Consider the following 9563-nt stretch of genomic DNA (forward strand, 5'->3'; position numbering starts at 1 on the left):
TCATTAAACAATAAATTTGAAGCCTCGTATGAACCAATACCAGTAAAAAAATAAAGGTATTTATTTTACTTGCTGCTTAGATTGGTAGATGATCTCACTGCCCACCTGGTGTTAAGTTGTTACCGAAGCCCGTAGATATCAATAACATAAATACCGCCACGTACCTTAAGACATGAGTTCTAAGTTTCAGTTTTTAGAGTACAACAGTTGCCCAATCCTTGACTGCGAAACGCAATACTTCACGGCAGAAATAGCCAAGTTAGTGGAACCTACCCCTATTAACAAATAACCTCTAGGGCCTAGACAGGTCGTAATGTAAAGTAAAAAAGTACGTAATGTAATGCAAACAAACTTCATTATTTTTTCACAATAATTTCTCGACAGCCACTACCCAACAACAATCGTTGGGCTGTGTTTTTCAGATTCCACAACTGAAATTCATTTTTGAAATAATCAGAAAGATACCATTACACTGTTACCAATAAGACGTTTTTTCCATATTTTTAAAGTTTTTGTAACTAAAACAGAAGTTCCTTGCCGTTGTGATGATGTGAAAGAAAACTAAATACTAATTATTAAATTCTAAAATTTAATAAATAAAAGAATTTAGGATGTGAAAAAAGATGAGATAGCGTACAGAAGCAAATATCAGCAAATAATATGCTTCGGAAATGTTGTATATTCTAATAAGCTATAGAATTATCAAGACGACAGAAATTCAATAATGCCTTGTAAAATTGTTGTATACGAGTACTATCCATGTCTTAAAAAAATGCCCTTACGATTCGAAGCGTTTTGTTTGATGAGGCGAAACTAATTAAAACTTCACTGAGAAGTAATTAAAAAAAAAAAGTACCTTGACTTTTTGAAGAAACACAGAGACGACCGTGACCTCGAAAACTATAAAGTAACTATTCGATGCGACGGAAAAACAATTATTATAATGACAAGAAATACGAAAACGCGAAATTAAAAGACGACTTCAAACAAGCATATAAAAACTTTAATGGGAAATTAAAAGGTAAGATCGAGCTCGGTAGATCGACGACCGAATGTTTTTATTTGGAACTTGAATGTATGCAAACTTACAATAAAAATGTCGTGAGCGCCATTCGGGTTTTTGTCAAATCTCTGATGTACTATGAGACCTACCGTCACACTTTTTCACTTTGTAGGTTTTGACCTGTTTGATATGTTATGTTTAACATATTCTTAACCAGATCATATTTTGGGAGACTTCTCAATTTAGTGAATTTACCAGTCTTTTTCAGTTATAAAAATATGTTTTCGGTAGCCTCTCGATTCGATCTTAATGTGGCGCCTATCTACTATTGTTTTTGCAATGGAATGATCAACTAGTAGCCCGAAGGCCTTTTCAGCTTCGATGGGATGGTTGAACGAGCACAAACTCAGCCTGGAGGAGAAGCATTTGTTAACAACTGCCCAAGGGCCTCTGGAAAGATCTGGGTAGAAACGTGGCGAGTTGATGTTATGCGCTAGGTTTCACTGAAGTTTTCAATGAGTTTGACGAGTACGGTTACCAAGGGTATCTAAACTTGATCCTAGTATTAAGCTGCAAGCGTCTAGCAAAAGTGTTTGTGGATCCGGAGGATCCGAAAGGACACTTCTATGGCTTTACTGGTTCTTGCATGAATAAAAAATCCAAACAGTATTCTGTGGTGACCTCGATAAAGCGGCTATCGGGCCGCATCGCCTTATCGAAGTACCATTCCGATGCTCACTTCAAGCGTTTCATGGTGATGAATTGGCTATACAGCAACCTATCTCCAATGGTCCTTTTTTTTTTTTTATCCTACCTAAGCTGAGAGCCTTGGGAGGCTATTTCAGCTTCGCTCTAACGTTTGTAGGTGAGCTCACGGGGCTCAAACCCGATGACGTTGCTAACACGAACCCTAGCAAGAGCCGTGCTTCGCAGAATCTACCACCGGATCGGAAACGCGACCCACTGAAAAGATCCGGCGAGAAACTCAGTGGGCTGTGTCTGGGAGTTAATTTACTCGTCGAGCCCTTCGTCGCAAGCGACGGGTTCGACGAGAACGGTGACCGGTGCTTGAAGTACCTAGAAGCACCGTTAGTGGATCGGGAGGATCCGAGATGACGTGTTTTGGGCGACGTCGACTGCTTTCCATTCTGTCCGCAGGATCGGGAATGTAGTTACCGGCGGCCACGATAAGAGGGTTCTCGTGTCGTGCTGCTTTATCGAAGTGGCGCAACGACGCCGACTGGAGATACTTACTGATGGACTCTAAGTCCAGGTCGTCATGGAGGTCGACGTTCCTGACGAACCACGGGGCTCCGACGGCTATCCTGCAAAAACGGGATTGAATAATTTGGAAGGATTTTAAGGGAGTGCGGGCCGCGTGAGCGAACACTACACTTGCATAGGTCATGACGGGGCGTATGCAAGTTTTGTAGAGTGTCGCCTTATTTCTAAGGGACATTTTACTTCGCCTACATATCATCGGGTAGAGACGTCCTAGAATAAAGGCGGCACGGTCGCGTACCGTCTTGATGTGGGGGCGGAATGTCATCCTACTGTCGAGGGTGACGCCTAAATATTTGACCTTCGGGGCCCACGGTATGGGCTGGTCGAACATCGTGATGGGGCGAATGGCGGAAGCGGAGGTGTTGACGCGCCTAGTCGCGAGAGGGATGCTCAGCGTGGTGTTCGGAGAGCGACCCCTTTTGAAGAGCACCGCTGTGCTTACCGTGGGGTTGATGTCGATGCGTCACTTCCGGAACCACTGTCCCATGGTGGTAGCTGCTGTCTGAAGTCGTCGATGAAGCAACGCCTTCTTCCTACACGAGTAGCCAATGGTCCAATGTTAGGAATATTTTTCGCCAACCCATTTCCTCTGAGTTACAGAATTTCCCCATGGTGTCATCCCTTATAAATACGGTATAAATAAATAAAACTGTCAAAAGTAAATCTTAAAGTTACTTTAACCAAAAAACTAATCTAGTAGCAAAAAGCCAACAATACTTAAACAACAATAGTGAGGTCTCAGATCAGCCTTGCAACTGTTTCTTTATGTTTTTTACGTGAAGTTTCATCTATATAAACCGATTCTATGACAGATCTAGCACAGTAATCAACTATCGTGATAATCTTACGACATGCCTGCCCCCTGTGAACCGTGCAAAGGTATGAAAATGTATTATGAGTTCATTCTCATGTGTGTATTCGTCCGGGCTGATGTCTGTTGTCGCCGTCTACGAGGCCTCGAACAACGGGACCTGTCCCTCTTGTGGCTACGCGCAGATCACGGAGGTTGTACCCGAGTCTACGCGTGCCTGTACAGGTCCCACAACAGTGATGCAGGTTCAGCTCTGATAGAGCATGTGCAAGAGGGGACTAACCGCGTGCTTGAGCAGTACCCATCTGCGGAGGTAGTGGTTCTTGGAGACTTTAACGCTCACCACCAAGAGTGGTTGGGGTCCAGAACCACTGACCTCCCGGGTCGGGCTGCCTACGATTTCGCCCTGGCCTACGGCTTCTCCCAGCTAGTGACAGAGCCCACCCGTGTCCCAGATATTGAGGGGCACGAGCCTTCTCTGTTGGACCTTCTGCTGACCACCGATCCAGCCGGATACAGTGTGGTGGTCGACGCTCCGCTTGGATCGTCTGATCACTGCCTTATCCGTGCTGCCACACCACTCTCTCGTCCTAGTCGTCGAACGACGACCGGGTATCGAAGAGTTTGGCAGTATATGTCAGCAGATTGGGATGGATTGCGTGAATTTTACGCATCCTACCCATGGGGGCGGTTCTGCTTTTCCTCTGCTGATCCTGACGTCTGTGCGGACCGTCTTAAAGACGTGGTGCTCCAGGGGATGGAATTGTTTATTCCCTCCTCTGAAGTGCCCGTTGGGGGTCGCAGCAGACCCTGGTATAACAATGCCAGCAGGGATGCTGCACACCTCAAGCGGTCCGCATACGTGGCATGGAATGATGCCAGGAGACGTCGGGATCCTAACATCTCAGAGGAAAGGCGGAAATATAACGCCGCTTCCAGATCCTACAAGAAGGTTATTGCCAGGGCGAAATCGGAGCACGTTGCTAGAATTGGCGAGCGACTGAAGAGCTATCCCTCTGGGAGCCGTGCTTTTTGGTCGCTCGCCAAAGCTGCAGAAGGATACTTTTGCAGGTCTAGTCTCCCACCACTACGCAAGTCCGATGACAGTCTGGCCCATAGTGCGAAAGAGAAGGCTGACCTTCTGGTCAAACTCTTCGCCTCGAACTCGACTGTGGACGACGGGGGTGTCACACCACCGAACATCCCCCGGTGTGATAGCTCCCTGCCGGAGATCTGCTTCACACAGTGTGCAGTCAGGCGGGAGCTCCGACTCCTGGACGTCCATAAGTCGAGTGGGCCGGACGGCATTCCTGCAGTGGTTCTGAAAAGGTGCGCCCCTGAGCTGACGCCTGCGCTAACGCGTTTGTATCGTCTTTCTTATTGCGCTAACAGGGTTCCGTCTTCATGGAAGACCGCCCACGTCCACCCTATCCCCAAGAAGGGTGACCGGTCGGACCCATCGAGCTATAGGCCTATCGCGATAACTTCCTTGCTTTCCAAGGTGATGGAGCGAATAATAAATATACAACTCCTGAAGTATCTTGAGGATCGCCAGCTGATCAGTGACCGACAGTACGGCTTCCGTCACGGTCGCTCAGCTGGCGATCTTCTTGTATACCTTACTCACAGGTGGGCTGAAGCCTTGGAAAGCAAGGGCGAGGCTCTTGCTGTGAGCCTTGATATCGCGAAGGCCTTCGACAGGGTCTGGCATAGGGCACTTCTGTCGAAGCTACCATCTTACGGAATCCCCGAGGGTCTCTGCAAGTGGATCGCTAGCTTTTTGGATGGGCGGAGCATCACGGTCGTTGTAGACGGTGACTGTTCTGATCATTAACGCTGGCGTTCCACAAGGTTCGGTGCTCTACCCCACGCTTTTCATCCTGTATATCAATGACATGCTGTCTATTGATGGCATGCATTGCTATGCGGATGACAGCACGGGGGATGCGCGATATATCGGCCATCAGAGTCTCTCTCGGAGCGTGGTGCAAGAGAGACGATCAAAACTTGTGTCTGAAGTGGAGAACTCTCTGGGGCGAGTCTCCAAATGGGGTGAATTGAACTTGGTTCCCGTTAACTTAACTTGCGGTAACCCGTTAAAGACACAAGTTTGCGCGTTCACTGCCAAGAAGGACCCCTTTGTCATGGCGCCGCAATTCCAAGGAATATCCCTGCAACCTTCCAAGAGTATCGGGATACTTGGGGTCGACATTTCGAGCGACGTCCAGTTTCGGAGTCATTTGGAAAGCAAAGCCAAGTTGGCGTCCAAAATGCTGGGAGTCCTCAACAGAGCGAAGCGGTACTTCACGCCTGGACAAAGGCTTTTGCTTTATAAAGCACAAGTCCGGCCTCGCGTGGAGTACTGCTCCCATCTCTGGGCCGGGGCTCCCAAATACCAGCTTCTTCCATTTGACTCCCTACAGAAGAGGGCCGTTCGGATTGTCGATAATCCCATTCTCTCGGATCGTTTGGAACCTCTGGGTCTGCGGAGGGACTTCGGTTCCCTCTGTATTTTGTACCGTATGTTCCATGGGGAGTGCTCTAAGGAATTATTCGAGATGATACCGGCATCTCGTTTTTACCACCGCACCGCCCGCCACCGGAGTAGAGTTCATCCATACTACCTGGAGCCACTGCGGTCATCCACAATGCGCTTCCAGAGATCTTTTTTGCCACGCACCATCCGGCTATGGAATGAGCTCCCCTCCACGGTGTTTCCCGAGCGCTATGACATGTCCTTCTTCAAACGAGGCTTATGAAGAGTATTACGCGGTAGGCAGCGGCTTGGCTCTGCCCCTGGCATTGCTGAAGTCCATGAGCGACGGTAACCACTCACCATCAGGTGGGCCGTATGCTCGTCTGCTTACAAGAGCAATAAAAAAAAAAAAAGTAAATTGTCAGAGTTTTTCCGTACAAGAATGTAGGTAAGCAAGCATGCAATTATTAGCAAAAATGATTCCGTAGATTTATTGTAGTTCAAATTGTATTTCAATTTTACTACCTCATCCTCCCCTCCTCGAGTCCTCAGGGCCGCATTCTCAGGGTATACTGTGACTTCTTTGCTCTTTCACCTAATCTGATATACTGAAATCGCTACTTGATAAAAAAACGAAGCCTCGATTCTTTTATAAAAATTTGATGTTATGGGAAAATTCGGTGCCACAAGCAAGAGATTCTGTTTGTTTTGTATACTATCTGCTAGTTGAATTTAGATGTTCAGTCAATAATTGTTTCAGTCAACGAACTATCCTAGTTCAGTTTTCAGCAATCTTTTTGACTGCTTTGCTTATTCTATGAAACGTGATTTCATGTAGAGTCGTGCAAGAACGGCGCCACCTGTAAAGGCGACTGCAACTGCGATGCCAACTGCTCCGATTGTCCACCAAAGACAGGTATAATAAGTTTGTTTCTAATTAATTATGGTTCTTTAAATCTGTTTAAGTTTGTTTTTAATTTTAATCCAATCAGTTTTTTCATTAGTTTATACTAGGAGTACAACACGAACAAAATTTCACGAGGAAATAAGACGCAGTATTTCCTTGTGTTTCCATGTGGAATAAAATTGGGTTTGAATTTATTTATTAATATTTTTTCTGTGTTTTTCTCCAATCTCTAATCTGAAATCATACTTGGACCTTATGGTACAGAAGTAAAGGTCACTAACGAAAACCGAGGCATTATAAATAAATAAATGTTCAATTTTTTTGACTTACGTCAAACGCCTAGTAGACCTTTCTTGGGACATAAGTAAGTCCCTATTGCATTGTACCTACCGTAGTTGTCCTACTCTTCAAATCTGGCGTTTCCTAGCTGCTTCTGTAAGCAAATCGCATAGTTTTATCCGTTATTTAAACTGAATATGTATATGTTAACTTACAGGAAACTGCTGCTAATGAACATCTAAAGGAAACCTTTTGAAATCAACCCCGTTTGTTTATATGGATTCTGGGTGGATACTTTATGATTATGGATAATAAACAATTGTGATCTATATTGATGTGATTTTTTTTGTTTGTTAAATATGAACTTGTTAGGTAGAACAACGATTTTATTCTTAACCTTAAAATACATATGTATATCCACTTTGCTAAGATTACCTAAACTTACGAATTAATGAAGTGGACACCTTGATATTGTTTTGCTTTTAAGTTTAAATTTGATGAGAATATTATGAATACTTTTGACTTTTATTATCAATTCTTTTAGATAGGTACCTATATTCACAAAAATACTTATTAAAATAATTAGCATTAAAAGAACGTCATTATTGAATACCTACACTCTGCTCGTAATATCTTTTAATATGCATCTTACCAATTATACCGATACTATCAAGAATTACAATGTAAGATTTACTGACTTAGAATATGAAAGCCTATGAAAATGGTTTCCTTTTAAATTATAAGCTCACCAGATCTTCACAAATAGGTCTGGTACCTAATAAACATTGAATGGCTTCAAGATGCTCTGTGTTATGGATGCCAGTAGGTACATGCCCACACAAGGTAATCATTTCTGAATCATGAAGTAACTGTAACATAACATAGCGAAATCGATCCCGGTTGCGCAAAACCTGTAAAAAATTTTATTTTCGTAATCTAATTATGACTTACTAAGTAAGTTAAGATTGTTTTTTTTTTTTTTATTACCCTTGTTGGCAGACGAGCATACGGCCCACCTGATGGTCAGGGGTTACCGTCGCCCATGGACTTCAGCAATGCCAGGGGCAGAGCCAAGCCGCTGCCTACCGCTTAATACTCTCCACAAGCCTCGTTTGAAGAAGGACATGTCATAGCGATTGTAAAGAAAAATACATGAAAGAATCAAAATACTACGAGGAGAAGGCAATATTTGTAGATACTTTAATTCTTAATTCTCAAATTAGCCGCTTAATAGTAATTCTGTTTCAAGTCTGGACAGCTACTGCGTCATTAAAATTAAAAAATTAAGAGTCAGACCTCATTCTCAAGAGTGTGGGATATTAGTTAAGAGAATTAACAACCTGACGACACTTTTGGCTAATGTCAGGTTTAAATTATTTTAGTAACCGGTCATATAATTGCTGACATGTTGGTTGTGTGTTGACGCAGTGTACAATTTTGTTGTGAAAATACAGAATTACATTGAGTATCCATAGTCACCACAGCATGAATTTCATCCACCTTAAGATGCAATTGGAATCTTAAGTTAATTTGGTAATACAACTTTCAAAATGGTACCATGGCTCCTAGAACATAGATTTTTTTGTGAATTGCGACCCACTGAGAAGATTCGGCGAAAAACTCAGTGAGCTGTGTCTTCAGTTTCTTAATTGACAAGTTCGATGAGGATGGTGACCGGTGCTTGAGGGGCTTTAAAGCGCTAAAAGAGGATCCGGGGATCCGACACGACATCGTCGCCCGGGTCCGATAAGATATTTTTATTACACTACTTAGTTATACCGAGACCTAAACCTAGACCACCTGGTTTATGGGTACGAAGATTTATGGATAAAGTAATCACTAGCACCACTACCATCATAGATCAAAGTGAATACCACCATCACTCAAGAGGTCGAGAATTTCATCTAAAATGGTCCAATAATTTTATTGTTAATCGATTTTTTCTCAAACCAGAATGCAAGACTGCTTCGAGACAGAAATAAACAGAAGGGTGGTACCTACTTGGGCAGACTTGCGCTATTTTAGCAGGGCGATTAGAGGGAATAAATAAACTTAGCTAGGAAGAAAGATTGTGCCTACAATTGAAGGACGAAAACTTAGTATTAGTCTAATAAATATCTAATTACTGCTAAGATAGATTCTATGTAAATGGCCACTGTAAAGGCGATGTTTCTACGTGAAAGTGGTTGAGAATTGTCCGAGAGAGTTGTCAACAAACTCCAAATATGCCATTTCTACTAAAATCTACCAATGTTGGCTTTATGTCCAGACTGCGCCAACCGCTGGACCATATTTAAAGGAAAAAAGCCATTGACTTCATCCTGATTCGAGTTTAAATGAAGCAAAACATGTCTATAATTTAATAAAAAAAAGGCAGTGGCCCATTCTAAGGAAGATGCGGCTTTCACGTGTCACTGAATTAAAATCATTACCGTCGCTTTTACATTGAACAATATTGAAACTACTGTTTATTTAATTTTTATTTGTATTTGTAATATTTACTTTGAAAAAAAAACCGAGTTTTTATTATCATTGTTGTCGTACGACGTATGTACCTGAATTAACGTATTTATTAGCACTATTTGTGTTTTTAATGTTAAATGTGACCTTCTAGCTAATGATTTTATTGACTCTTAATGCTGCGATAACACTGCCGCAATCACTCACGACATGTCGCGACAATAATATCGAGAACTTAATTGGTACATTATTTTTAAAAACACAAATTCTTAATAAGTCGTGATAAACAAGCCATTTAATGTGCAAAGGTGAGATGACTCATTTGATGAAGTCGAGATTATTA

At 42.9% G+C, this 9563-nt stretch overlaps 1 long non-coding RNA gene across 1 annotated transcript; it reads left to right on the forward strand.

The window, feature by feature from the left end:
• Positions 1–609: 609 nt before the first annotated feature.
• On the forward strand, positions 610–7091 carry LOC149499614 (uncharacterized). The gene is made up of 3 exons (XR_016325623.1): positions 610–1021; positions 6413–6490; positions 6978–7091. It is a non-coding gene; the product is annotated as an uncharacterized LOC149499614 (long non-coding RNA).
• The last annotated feature ends 2472 nt before the right edge of the window (positions 7092–9563 follow it).

This window comes from Bombyx mandarina, chromosome A1, assembly GCF_030267445.1.
Source record: "Bombyx mandarina strain Sakado chromosome A1, ASM3026744v2".
Taxonomy (NCBI): Eukaryota; Metazoa; Arthropoda; class Insecta; order Lepidoptera; family Bombycidae; genus Bombyx; species Bombyx mandarina.